Source organism: Narcine bancroftii, chromosome 2, assembly GCF_036971445.1.
Source record: "Narcine bancroftii isolate sNarBan1 chromosome 2, sNarBan1.hap1, whole genome shotgun sequence".
NCBI classification, from domain to species: domain Eukaryota; kingdom Metazoa; phylum Chordata; class Chondrichthyes; order Torpediniformes; family Narcinidae; genus Narcine; species Narcine bancroftii.
In genome coordinates this window covers 326,762,944-326,777,934 of record NC_091470.1, presented here as the reverse complement: position 1 = coordinate 326,777,934, position 14,991 = coordinate 326,762,944, and the positions used below count along the sequence as shown (strand labels likewise).

The following is a 14,991-nucleotide window of genomic DNA, read 5'->3' as shown; positions in this document are numbered from 1 at the left end:
TGACCATTTAAATTGAGCAATTTTCTTACATTGAGTATAATCACCAGGAGCTAACGGAAAAATCTTACTTTTATCCCAATTAATTTTATAATCTGATATTTGTCCGTATTGTTTCAATCTCTCATATTATGAATCTTGTGGTTCTGTTAAATAAATCAAAACATTATCAAATAAATTAATCTTAAATTTATTATTATTACCATCCTGTCTTATCAATTGTGCTAAAGATTTAATAGTTAATGCAAAAAGTGCCAGGGGCAAAGGGCACCCTTTGTGAGCCTTGTCTTATAAAAAATATTTGGTCGTTTGTCACCACTCTGGCAGAAGGGTTTTGTTATATAATGATTCAATCCAACTAATAAAGATTAGTCCAAACCTAAATTTTTCCAATACTTTAAATAAAAAACTCCATTCTAACCTATCAAATGCCTTTTTGCATCTAATGATAAGACCATTGATAAGTTTGATTTCTTCTGAGAAATATTAATCAAAATAATTAATTTTGCAATATTAATGGTTCTTAATAAATTCAGCCTGATCCAAATGAATTAAACTTGGTAAATAATTCACCAACCTATTTGCTTAACACTTAACATTTTATAATCAACATTTAAAAAGAAATAGGTCTATAAGTCTCAGTTTTTAACAAATCTCTATCTTTCTTATCTTTCTTGTTATAATTGTATTAGAAAAGGAATTTGGTAAAAAATGAACTTTCATTGCTTGTTTCAACATATCCATTAAAAGAAACATTAATAAATCTGAATTTTTAATAAAATTCCAATGTAAATCCATCTTCATCTGGAGACTTTCCATTCAGCATAGATTTAAGTGCATTAATAACTTCTCTAATGTAAACGGAGAGTAGAATTCTTCCCATTCTTGAATATCCAAAAAAGATAATGGAAGTTGAGCTAAAAAAAATCATTAATTTTAACATCATTTTCAGACACAAATGTATACAATTTCATATAAAACTTCTCAAAAGCCTCATTTATATCTTGAGATTTATATGTAGTCTTTGAATCATTTCTGTCTTTAATTGCCACGCCAATACTTTATGAGCTCTCTCCCCTAATTGATAATATTTTTGTCTAGGTCTTTGCAATAATTTCTCCGTGTTATGTCTGTAATGAATTATAATGCATTATTTATTTATTAATCGTATCTTTTTAGTCTCAGCGAATCATTCTATATATCTTTCTCTAAATTCTCAATCTCCTTCCCTAATTTATCAACTTCCCAAGAATAAGGTTTCTTAATTTTAGTTGAAAAGCTAATAATTTGTCCTCTTAAAAATGCCTTTAAATCATCCCACAAAATAAATGTATTATCAACCGAATCTGTACTTATTTTCAAATACTGCTGTATTTGATCTCTTATAAAACTACAAAATTAAACATTTTTCAACAAAGAAAAATTAAATCTCTATCTATAAGTAGTATCTATTTTTTTTTCCCACAACCTATACATGATATTATCAAAAAAGAATGATCTGACAATATTCAACTCTTGTATTCAGCAGATAAAATATGTCCTTGCAATTGAATTTAAAAAAAAATCTTCTGGAATAAGAATAAAATGAATAATCCTTTTTAGGATTCAATCTGCTCCAAATGACAACTAAATTCATTTCATTCATTAATGATTATATTTCTTTTCCCATTTTAGTTTTAATAACTTTTGTGAGATTTATCTAGTAATGGATCCAAACAACAATTAAAATCTCCACCAATCATTACATTTTCATATGTTTGCGTCAAATTAAAAAAGAAATCTCGAATCATCATCATAATTTGAAGCATAAATATTAATGAGTCCAAAATTCTAAATAAATTTGACTATTTACAACAAGAAATCTACCCACTGAATCACTAATAACTGATTCTAACGTAAAACACAACTTCTTATTAACCAAAATAGCAACACCTCTCGCTTTTGAATTAAAAGAAGCTATAACCTGGCCAACCCAATCTCTTTGTAACTTTTGATGTTCCTTCTTCGTCAAATGAGTCTCTTGTTTAAAAAAAAAAGCAATATCTCCTTTCATTTTCTTTATATAAGCCAAACTCCTCTTTCTCTTGCTTAGATTGTTGAGCCCATTAACATTATATGTCACAAAATTCAAATTAGTCATTAATATATTTAATACTGTAAGCATCATATTCCTGCCCGCAATGATGTGACTCTAATCCATGGGTATTCTTCAAAATAAAATACGTCTCCTTAATGGAAAAGAAAAAAAAAACCCTAAAAATATCTTAACTCTAATCCATGGGTACTCTTCAAAATAAAATACGTCTCCCTAATAGAAAAGAAAAAAAAACCCTAAAAATATCTTAAAAAGCCAAAAAGCAAAAAAAAAACCACTGCTTAAGCAGTACTACCCCCCCTCCCCCCCCCCCCCCCCCCCCCCCCCCCAATTTTACAGGAAGTGACCAACGTCACCAAGTGGCTAACAACTTTGGAAGGAGAAATAAACAAAACCACTTTCCAAACAGAACAATAAAAAACAACAGTTATCATCAGTATTTCAAGTATAATTAACTTGATTATCATCAATAGCAATTTCAGTGAGTTCATGACCTTTCACCTTCTGTGAACCATTTTTTCGCTTTTCTTGTGCCAACTTCATTCCTTGAGAAGATTGATCTTGACTCTTCTGTTTATGATCAGGCAATGAATTAGCAAATAAAAGAGAATCATCTTCATCAGTAAAACATTGCAATTGAAATTCTCCATAATAAAACTAAGTACAGCAGGATATCTAAAAGCAAATCTGTTTCCCTTTTTCCATAAGACAGCCTTAGCAGGATTAAATTCCTTGTGACGTTTAATAATGGTTTGAATCAGGTCTACATAAAAATACTCTATTATTCCTGACCATCAAAGGGGTCCTGATGCTTTCTCGCATTTTGTACTGCAACTGTCAAAATCATTTCTTTATCTTGATAACGTAAACACCTAATTAAAATAGAGTGTGGCGGTTGACCAGGAAAAGGTTTTCTCCTAATTGCTCTATGAGCTCTGTCCAACTCCAAACCATTCGTAAAATATTCCTTTCCCAAAATGCCAGGAATCCATTTCTGAAAAAACTGTACCCATCTGAGCCTTCAAAATCTTCAGGCAAACCCACAATCTTCATATTATTTCTGCAGCTCTGCTTTTCCAAAACATCAATTTTTTTTTAACAAGTAATTTCTCTGAACTTTCCAAGCAGTTTAAGAATTTTCAAGCTTGCCAACCGTATCTTCACATTGCTCTACTACATCATTATGACAATCTTGAAAATCTTCTTCAATTTTCTGGTTTAATCTTCATTTTGTCCACCACCTTTACACATTTTGAAACATCAGTTTTAATCGTAAGCATTTCTTCTTTCATACTAATAAATCTTGCTACAAACTGATCTTTAATAGACATAAAATCCTGGCTCATTTGAGTTGATAAAGTCTGAATTTGTTTAGATAAAGTATCCAATTGACTTGATGCATCTACATAGTAAGGTATTGCAGAAGGTCCAAATTAACCTTCAACCACATAATGAGATGAGGATCTACCCTGATGTAGCAGCATCTCCTCCTCCTTCGTTATAGGTAAGGTATCCTCTTCTTCAATCCTGACATTTTCTTCTTCTTTCTCCTCAGTCGACGTAGGCGCTTACTTGACCCTTATGTGGGGTCTAGGCCTCTCCCTCGGCAGTCCATCACCAGCAGTACTGGGCTACGAAGGTTTGCCTGCCCCCCACCACCCCGCAGGCAGAGTTGAAGCTCGCATCGCGCGAAAGCGCAGAGATCTGCTCATGCGCAGAGATCTGCTCATGCGCAGAGATCTGCTCATGCGCAGAGATCTGCTCATGCGCAGAGATCTGCTCATGCGCAGAGATCTGCTCATGCGCAGAGATCTGCTCATGCGCAGAGATCTGCTCATGCGCAGAGATCTGCTCATGCGCAGAGATCTGCTCATGCGCAGAGATCTGCTCATGCGCAGAGATCTGCTCATGCGCAGAGATCTGCTCATGCGCAGAGATCTGCTCATGCGCAGAGATCTGCTCATGCGCAGAGATCTGCTCATGCGCAGAGATCTGCTCATGCGCAGAGATCTGCTCATGCGCAGAGATCTGCTCATGCGCAGAGATCTGCTCATGCGCAGTTGATCCTGCAGCTCAAGGAGCTGTAGTTGTCGCTTTCTAACTCCAGTGCCATCTTCCTTGTTTCCCCGGGGAGTTACTTGAATCTTCGTCAGAGATTGACGTGACGATCTCAGATGAAGAGGAATTAATTCTCAAGGCTCCATTTCCAAGGTAGGCCCTAATTCTTCTGTACTTGTTGCTTGCTTCAAAGTCGTTTTTTTCACTGTCTGTACTTTAGTTTTCCTCATAATTACTGTTATCACTGCTTTAAAAAGATTTTCATGCTGTTGTTTAACAAAAAAAGTTTAAAAAAAATTGCACTATACCCCCAATTTGAATTTTAAAAGTACTGCCCAAGAATTAGGAAAGTCCAAAAAATCTACACCAACCCAGTCCCCAGATATTTAGACTTCTACTGTAATTTCTGTAATGTGGAGACATCCTCCCTCTTTGAAACTGTTCATGCAGAAATACCTCTGAGTGTAGGAGTTGCTCCTGCCTGCTCACGAGCAGTTCCATAGAGATTCTTGCATATGCCATGAAACATCTTAAATACCACAGTGTCTTCATCAATTTCTTCATGTTCATCTGACTCATCCTTTGTCAGAGGTCCTGATGAGCTATAGTTTCTGAGAATTTGAGTTATTCGAGAATCTGTATGTGCACTGCAAGACAAATTGGTGTGCAGCTGTTGTACTTCTGGACATGAACATCTCCCCAGTTTAGTAAGTTTGATGATTTAATGATTCTATTTTTCTATTCCGAGGTGTAATGCAGTATGACCTGCACATTTCTCCTTACTCAATCCCACAGGAATGTGCGTTTTCTTTATAATTTCTTCCTGGGTACAGGAGCTTATGAAACTGCTGCTTGGCTGTGATTCTGGGACAAGTTGTTTCTGTTTCTAGATTCCATTGCTTAATTAGTCAAAGCTAGTTAAGGCTCTGACTATTGATTTTGCTGGAACACTGGCAAATAATATATTTAAAATGTTCTTTGTATGGTTCTTTTTAAGCTTACAGGAAATGTTCTGCCTTGCTATCTGTATCATGTCCAACAATTAAAGTCATGGTGGCCATTGGCTCGGTGATGTTAACTGTATTTTCACCAATGTCAACGGAAAAATAAAATTGGGAAAGGTCTTTTAAAGACAAAAATCACCCATTTTCCAACATTAATAAAAAATAAAATTCTTCCATATTTATCATTTTTGCATAAATCTTGTGGGCAGGATTGCAAAATGAGTGACAGAGCAGTCCTATGATGGAAGATCATTTAAAATAAAATATTTCAGTCCCTTGCCTCAATAAATATTTATTGGGATTGTACTGCCTTCCAAATATTTTGTAAACAAATGAATTTATGATATGATAAGAAATGGACAAGGAAGGTATACATTGAAGGTAGAAAGGAAAATAAAATGAAATAAAAAATATATTTCATGTTGCATGTCACAAAGTCTCTGTTAGAACACATTATAATTTAATTGCAGGTGTGGCAGCCCACAAAGCACGCGGTTGAATTGGCAAAATTGGCGGTCGCACACGGCTAAGAGGATCTTCTCTCAAAATGGTGCAGAGGTTTCCACTTCTTGTTCATCGTGGAGCAAAACCCATGTGCATGAAGAGCCCTTTTGTACACACTGGTGACGTCATTTCTGGAGAGAGCGCCGGGAACTGGAAGTGCGTAACAGTTGGTCCGATGAACACTGATTAAAGGCAGTTTTGAACTACCCCAATGATCCAAAGGATATTCGAACCAAAGATGACGGACGCTTCATCACTACACATCATCTTACTGAAGCTGCCGACTTCCTGTATGTCACAACCACGTGTGTGGTTTAACCAGGCAGAGGCACAGTTCAACATCTAGCAGATAACCTCAGATTCCAGCTCCCTCGATGAGGAAACAGCGAGCTGGGTTACGGATTTTATTCAGATGCCCCAGAAGAGAGCAAGTACACAGTGTTCAAAGAGCTCCTCATAAGAACTTTTGGCCTCTGACGTCACGAATGAGGCGCCTGCTTGCTCCACCCACGTGGCCTAGGGGACAGGCCCCCATCAGCATTAATTAATTACATGCTGCTCCTAGCCAAAGCCACTCTTCCTCCATCATGTTCAAGCAGGTATTCTGGAACAACTACCAGAGGACTACACCTACTGCTAGCTGATGCAGAATTTAACAACCCCTGGAAAGTGGCGGCTTGGTCAGACATACTGTAGAGAGCCAAGAAAAAAACCACGGTGTCCATCACACATGTTACCAGGACTCACAACCAGCCACAACCCCGACCGTCCCCAGCAGCAGAATGCCCCCAACTCAATGATCAGTGGTGTTTCTACCACCAGAGATGGGGCATAGAGGCCCACCACTGTCACCCACCCTGCATGTTTCCGTGAAATGCCAGGGCCAGCCGCCACCTTCTGTATGTCTGGGACAATCTTCTTTATGCCTGGGACAGACAATCTGGACACTGCTTCTTGGTCGATACTGGAGCGGAAATCAGCATCATTTCCCCAACGGGGCACAACACCTGCAGCAGGAAGGCAGGACCCACCTAGAGGGCAGCAAACAGCAGCACGATACGGACCTACGGCACCCGCAGAGTCCAGCTGCAGTTTGGTACCAGTCGCTTCACATGGGATTTCACACTGGCAGCTGTGGACCAACCACTACTGGGGGCAAACTTCCTGTGAGCCAACATCCTGCTGGTGGACCTACAGGGGAAATGACTGGTTCACACCAAAACGTTTTGAGATGTTTTCCTTGGGTGAAGCCAAGTTCCCAGCCCCACATATGAACTCTAAGGGGATGAGTTCTCCAAAATCCTGGTAGCTTACCCATTGGTGCTAGCCCCGCAGTTCATGGCAATCATGCCCAAATGCGAGGTGCTACACCATATACTAACTCAGGGACCGCCACTCCATGCCAGAGCCTGCAGACTCCCCTCCAGGAAAGCTTTGCCTCGTAAAGGAGGAATTCAAAAGAATGGAGGAATTGGGAATCATCCAGTGATCTAACAGTGCATGGGCCTCTGCCCTGAAAATGGTGCCCAAGACAGCAGGGGGGTGGTGACCCTGTGGTGACTACTGCTGGCTGAACGAGGTCACCACCCCGACTGCTACCCTGTGCCACACATTCAGGACTTTGCAGCAAACCTGCAGAGGGCAAAGATCCAAGGTGGACCTTGTCTGGGGATACTACCAGATCCTGATACACCCGGAAGACATTCCCAAGACTATCATCATCACCCCATTCGGCATGTTCGAGTTCCTCTGCATGCCGTTTGGTGCACAGACTTTTCAGAGGTGAGGGTGTGACTTGGACTTTCCTTTCATCTCCTTCGATGACAGTCTGATTTCCAGCAGCAGTCATCGGGAGCATCTGTCCCACCCCCATGCACTCTACACATGCCTGAGCAAGTTCGGCCTCACCATCAAACTGGTCAAATGCCAACACCACTACCAGCCAAAATCAGTGCAATCTGCAAATTCACCAGACCCAATACGGTCAAAGGCCTGCAGGAGTTAGTTGTCATGGTAAATTTCTATCATCGTTCGAATCATGTGCCCTCTGTTCTCCCTAATGGCGGGCAAAACCGAGGATATTACCTGGGACAAAGTGTCCGTGACTGCTTTCCTGAAGACAAAGGAAGCCTTGGCGGGTGCTGTGCTACCCCAGGATAGATGTTCCGACCACCCTCACTGTGGACGCCTCCAACACAGCGGTTGGTGGGGTGCTGGAACAGTTAATAGTGGGGTGCTGGCAGCTACTAGTATTCTTCAGCAAACACCTGAGGCCACCTGAACTTAAGTACAATGCTTTTGACTGGGAGTTGTTGGCGCTGTACCTGACCATCTGCCATTTCAAGTATTTCCTGGAGGGCAGAGTGTTCACTGCCTTCATGGATCACAAGCCACTAACCTTCACATTGGCCAAAAGGTCCAACCCCTGGTTGTCCCGCCAACAGCGACTTCTGTCCTACATCTCTGAGCACACAACAACCATCAGACAAGGCCAATGTCGTGGAGGACGCACTTTCCAGGCCAATGATTCATGCCTTGTTCCAGGGAGTGGATTATGCAGTGTTAGTGAAAGCACAACAGGAGGACGGCAAGATGTCCAGCTACAAAACTGCTGTCTCGGGGCTGCAGCTGCAGGTCATCCAGTAGGACACGGCAGGAACACCCTCCTTTGTGACATAGCCACCGGCCAACCACGCCCCATTGTCCTGGCAGCCTGGAGACGGCGAGTGTTTGACTCTATCCACAACTTCGCTCGCTCCTCATCAGGACAACTGTCTGGATGATCCCCAACAAATATGTATGGTACAGCCTCCGGAGGCAGGTCAGCATCTGGGCAAAAACATGCACACATTCCCAGATGGCCAACGTACAGCAGCACACCAAAGCCCTGCTGCAGCAGTTCAAACCCACCCATAGAAGGTTCAGCCATATCCACGTGGATATCGTAGGTCTCTTCCTGGTGTCACAGGAAGCACGGTACCTTCTCACCATAGTGGACCACTTCACCAGATGACAGGAGGCAACGCCACTCACTGACACGATCACTGAGCCCTGTGCCCAGGCACTAATGACCTGGGTGGCACACCTCAGAGTACTGGCCCACATAACATCCAACTGAGGTGCACAATTCATCTCTAGCCTGTGGTCGGCCATAGCCAGCCTGTGGGGATTGCATATCACCAGCAGTCAAACAGGCTAGTAGAGCGGTTCCACAGGCACCTGAAGTCAGCGACACATGGCCTGCCTGAAGGGGCCAACTGAGTAGATGAACTCCCCTGGTGTTTTCTTGGAATCTGCACAGTGCCCAAGGAAGACCTGAACATCTTGTTAGCTGAGCTGGTCATCTCCAGTGAGTTCATACCAGCCCCGAAGAGGCAGGAAGAAGAGCCTGCAGCAGTCCTGGACAGACTATGCGAGCAGCTTGGCAGCCTGACTCCCATACCGACTTTACAACATGGACACACTCAAATCTATGTTCCCAAGGACCTGCAGAACTGTGAGTTTGTTGGTTAGAAGGGAGGCGTATCGAGCACTTTTGTAGTGGCCATTTGAGAGCCATGCAAAGTGATCAGGAGTAATGGGTCCACGTATATCGTGGACATTTAGGGGAAAGAGGAGGTTTTTACGAGAGACTAACTCAAGCCAGCCCATTTGGACTTGATTCAACCGGTGGAGGTGCAGGCTCCTTAGCACAGGGGCAGACTGCCCAAATAGATACCCATTCAGACTTTGGGCATTGGGGACTATAGTGCTGGTCTGGGGGTGGGGGGGGGGGGGTGGGTGGGGTCATGTGGCAGCCTACTGAGGACGCGGTTGAACAAGCAAAAATGGTGGCCGCACGTGGCTAAGAAGATCCTCTCTCAACTGAAACCAAGCTTTCCCCTTCTTTTTCATCGCGGAGCAAAACCCGTGTGCGCAAAGTCTTTTTATATGCGTGGGTGACATCACTTCCAGAGAGAATGCCAGGAACAAAAAGTGTGTAACCGTTGGTCCAATGAACGCTGATTAAAAGCAATTTTGAACTATAGCTCCGACTGAGCACATCTATCTGCTCTGACTACACAGGTTTGATACACATGTGCCTTTTTGAGCAATGAATATATTTGCTCTACTGTAAAATCCCAGGCATCTAGAATTCAAGCAACTGCCAAAAAAATCAAGGAAAATAAATTTTAAAAATTAAACTAAGAAATAATAAAGTAATAGGCAAAAAATACGCAGATTTAAAATTGTAAAAGTAAATGTTCTTTGAATAACACAAACTTTTGGTGAAGATGGGAGCAAATATTCAGCCAGTAGACTGCCTTGGTCATACTTTGATCATAGCAGCTGTTTAAATAATGGCATCACCCAGGATGAAGAGCTGGTTGATGCCACTCACATTTGGGGTGACTCTTTTAAAATGTCTCCTTATCTCTGCTTAGTAAGAATCATTCTCGTCAGAGGCTTTATTTGTAAAAATTGGGGGGAGGTGTATTAATTATCTATAATTTTATTGTTTGACTTTAGAGCAGCTCCGTGGAGAGGAGGAATCTGCAGATGTAGCGATGATTAATTTTTTTCAAAGAATGTGACTGAAAATAAAGTAAAAATGCTTTAAGGTTTATATATATTCATGCAAGTGAGGTTTGTTCGGCATTAGGCATTGTCAAAGTACATGGACAACTTTCACAGCCATTTCCTTCATCAACTTTCCTGGTAACCTCCTCAAAAATCTCTAAGATTGGTTATACATGACCTACCCTTCACACAGCCATGTTGACTATCCCTAATCATTTCTGGCTATCTAAATAATTGTATATCCAATTTTGTCGAACACCTTCCAATAATTTACCTGCTATTGACATTCGGCTCATTGACCTATAATTTCCAGGGTTACTTTTGGAGCTTTTTTTAAACAACGGAAAAATGTGAGCTACCCTCCAATCCTCTGGCACCACACCCATAATTAAGGACATTTTAAATATTTCTGCCAGAGCCCCAACAATTTTTACACTACCTCCTCAAGGTTCTAGAGAATATCTTGTCAGGCTCTGGGGATTTATCCACCCTTATTTATTTAAAGACAGCAAGCACTTTCTCCTTTTTTCTGAACACAGCATTCCAAGTGTGGTCTAACCTGAGTTTTGTAGAACTACAACATTACCTCATGACACTTGAATAAATCCCCCAACTAATGAAGGCCAGCATACCACCCTTCTTAACTGCCCTATCAAGCTGAGCGGCTACCTTGAGAGATGTATGGATTTGGTCCCCAAGGTTCCTCCGATCTTCCACACTGTTAAGAATCCTGCCATTAACCATGTACTGTGCCTTCAAGTTTGATCTTCCAAAATGCATCAATTGACACTTGCCCGGATTGAACTCCATCTGCCAATTTTCCACCCAATGTCTATATCCTGTTGTTACCAACAGCAAGCTTATCTACAATATCCACAACACATACAACCTTCATGTCATCTACAGTCTTACTGGCCTATCCCTCTACTTCTTCATCGAGGTCATTTATAAAAATCATGCTGGGGTTCCAGAACATATCCCTGTGTAGTCACTGACTTCCATGTAGCATACTGTATCCCTACTACCCTCTGCTTTCTGCAGCTAAATCAATTCTGAATCCACACAGCCAAGGTTCCATGAATCCCATGCCTCTGACTTTCTGAACATATCTATCATTGGGAACCTTGTCATTTGCCTTACTAAAATCCATAAATTAAAAAGTTACAGAGGTACATATGGGGTGGATTAGAACAAAGCTTTAAAATTAGAACACAAAAGTGCAGAGTGGTAAGTGCCTTGAATGAGTATTGCAGAGAAATGATTGAAGCGGTCAGGAGAGCAATATTTTAAAGGCATTTAGACACATGGACAGGCAGGGAATGAAGGAATATAGAATATGTGCAAGCAGGTGTGTAGTCAAGTGTGTAGTTTAAAATGGTACCAAAGACAGCACACATATTGTGGGCCAAATTGCCTTTTTTCTTTTCTCTTCTCTTGTATGTACATGGCATCTTTTAAGTCCATTGTACTGGCCTGCAGTTATTGACACATAACCAGCATAGCTTACTGTAGTCTCTGTTTCATCCCAATAAAATCAGCCTTGTCTTAATCTAAAACCTTCATGGCTCTTCCTTGTTTCTCTATGTTAAATACACTTTTGAACCCAATTCTAAATATTATTGCTATTAATTGAGTATTTATATCAAGGCCACTCACTAAATCTAATGTTAAATTTAAGTTGAGCTTCCTTATGTTGGTTATTAGAAAACATTGTAAAAATGATCATAAACACCCTCAAAATAATATCTTTCTGATAATAACTGCTTTGCTTTTCATAGCTAATATGAAATTAAGCGTCCTTCTTTAAAACCACTGAGCCTGAACTATACAATTGTTTATTAACTTTGGCATTGTTGTGTTCAGAATAGGATTGATGGGTTCAAAGAGAATCAAGGCTGGAAATGTTATCAAGAAACAATGGGCTTTATTTACACTCAGGGGAATTCACAAAAAGGCACACACTGACAGACTAATGTACACAACACACCGGAACGGTATACCGAGAAACGGCTTTACGTGCTCAGCATGCACCACCCACAGGCATGGTAAACATAACAGTAAGAAATAAACAAGTACATGTACATAAATCTGGTCTCCAATGTAGCCCATGCTCAGCATCTGGGATTGGCCAATTGCAGTCAGCTTCAAAGATGGTTTAGGGAGCAGGAGAGAATGGACTTGCTTGCCTTTTTCAATGCAGGGCCAATCCATATGACTTGCAAGGACCAATTGTGCAACAGCCTCACCTGTGGGCAGATCGAGCCATTAATTGACACCTGGAAGACCAATCACATGTCAGCTGCCAGAGCCAATCATGCATCAGTCTCACAAATGGGCAAACGTAATCCTTGATTAGCAGGTGAGGTGCCTTCTGACTAGGTTCCAGCTAGAGAGGTCACATGACCCTCCACAATCCACATTCGCACCAGGTCCAGAGAGGCCACATGATTTTCCACAATCCACACTATAGGCATGCACAACTATGGACTAATATAATTCACAGTAATCTTTTTGACATTTTAAAATTCTTTAATATTACCCCTGAAGTCTCCTATCCTTATTTGCATTCTGTTAAATACTCTTCCATTATTGAAGTAATTTAATCTTTAATCACTGAGACTATATTTCTACTATTGTGTCACTCGTTCTTGAAGATCAAATAATGTACATAAAGTATCCAGAACTGAACCTCTTGCAGCTACTTTGATTTTACATTTGCAATTTGTTTTCAGTTATCTCTTGTTTTGAATAAATAACTACTTTTTTGGGTCACACAATCCTCTTCTATCCTGTTTTACTTGCATATTTTACTCTCCTATTTTAGGTTCAAGATCATTGTTGAGATGAACCGTTTAATTCAGATTTATTTAATTACAAAAGTTAAATAGCACATTTTAAAATGATCTTCTAGCATAATTAATTCCAAAACTCTGCTTAAAAGTACTGACAATGCAGCAATGGCAGAAACATTCATTAAGAGCGGGGGATGCAATATTGATTCCCATGAAGTGCATTTGCAATTTGCCTAATTTTTATTGTATATTTTCTTGAGGCAGTAGTATGAGGAAAAAGTAAAATTTTTTGGAAAATTATCAACTTAAATTATGACTATGTTGCTCACCAATTTATGCTAAATAATCTCATGGTTCTGATTAATAATTTTCTTCTGAGCTGCCAAATATCCCTCAATGAAGCAGCCAACCCTATATCTTAGAATTGGATTGTGGTGGAAATGACTTTTTCTCAGAACTTGCGCACCTGCTTCCATACCACCTATACTTGCCCATTAAGGTTTCCCTTCGATAGTTGTCTGTAACTTGGGGTGATTTATTAAACTTGTCATGATAACAACTTTAATTATGAATTTATCTAAGTGGCATCTTCACTGAACAAGTCACATTTTAATTTTTTTTTAACCATGATTAGGAGTGCTAATGGGATGCTGGAAGGTGATAAGTTATATGCAACTCAATAAGAATAAATAAAGGGTTCAGTCCTGAAACATTGACTAACCATTTCAACCCAAGGATGCTGTCTGACCTGCTGAGTTCCTCTAGCAATTCTTTGTTTACTCTAGATTCTAGCATCTGCAGCTTTTGTGTTTCTCTAAATCAATTGACAGTTGTTTGTCAGATGACATATGATCTGAGAAGCTGTTCAGATTCTCAGTATAGTTGTTTTGCTTAGAACATAAGAATTAGAAGCAGGAGTTGGCCATCTGGGACGTTGAGCTTGTTCCGTAATTCAGTGAAATCATGGCTGATCTGATGATAGTCTCATATCTACCTATCTGCCTTTTCCCCATATCCCTTAATTTCCCTACTATGTAAAAATCTTAAATATATTTACTGAGGTAGCCCGCATTGCTTCATTGGCAGAGAATTCCATCAATATACCACCTCCTCTCCATCCTAAATCTACTAACCTGAATCTTGATGCTTTGTCCCCAAGTTCTCATCTCCCCTACTAATGGAAACATCTTGCCTACCTTTATCTTATCTATCCGTTTAATTTTTTTATATATTTCCTTCTCATTCTTCGAAATTCCAGTGAGTACAGTCCCAGGCAACTGAGTCTCTCCTCATAGGTGAACCCCCTCATCTTGAGAATCAACCTGGTGAACCTCCTCTGCACTGCTTCCAAAGCCTCTACATCCTTCCTCAAGTAAGGAGACTAGAACTGCATGCAATACTCCAGATGCAGCCTCACCAGTACCTTGTACAGTTGCAGCATAATCTTCCTCCTCCTAAATTCAATCCCTCTAGCAATGAAGGCCCACATTTCATTTCCCTTCTTGATATCCTGTTACACCTGCAACTTTTGCGATTCACTCCAACCTTTTGCAATTTCATGTTGTCCCTGTGCTGAACCATCAGCTAACATACTTGTAGAATCTTGTTCTGTCTTCAGAGACAACCTATTTGTAATAAATAAATGAGACAATCAATTTATTTCCATGCCATTTGTATTTTTAACTGGAACACAATACATCAGAGGTGAATTTTGCAAACCATTAATCTGGGTAAGAAAGTACTGCCTTAAACTTTATGACCCCCCCCCCACCCCTGCCATAGGATTTTGAAGAGAAGACCAATAATATTCTCTGTAGCAAAGCTTTCTGTACTATATTAACTAGATCAGTGGTTTTCAAACTTTTTCTTTTCACTTGCATACCACCTTAAGTAATCCTTATGTCATAGGGGCTCTGTGATTGGTAAGGGACTTAGGGTGGTATGTGAGTGAAAGAACAGTGGATAAGGGATTCTTACCAAA

At 40.4% G+C, this 14,991-nt stretch overlaps 1 protein-coding gene and 1 long non-coding RNA gene across 4 annotated transcripts in view; one reads left to right on the top strand and one right to left on the bottom strand.

Moving 5' to 3' along the window:
• Positions 1-14,991, top strand: part of cnbd1 (cyclic nucleotide binding domain containing 1) — a 163,500-nt gene that overhangs the window by 38,168 nt on the left and 110,341 nt on the right. The gene's annotated exons all lie outside the window — the stretch shown is intronic.
• LOC138755635 (uncharacterized) lies at positions 799-8,287 on the bottom strand. 2 transcript variants are annotated; one of them, XR_011352437.1, is made up of 3 exons: positions 8,057-8,287; positions 2,587-2,662; positions 799-914 (listed from the first exon to the last, which is right to left on the bottom strand). It is a non-coding gene; the product is annotated as an uncharacterized lncRNA (long non-coding RNA). The 2 variants fall into 2 exon arrangements; XR_011352436.1 differs by having other exon boundaries at positions 2,594-2,662.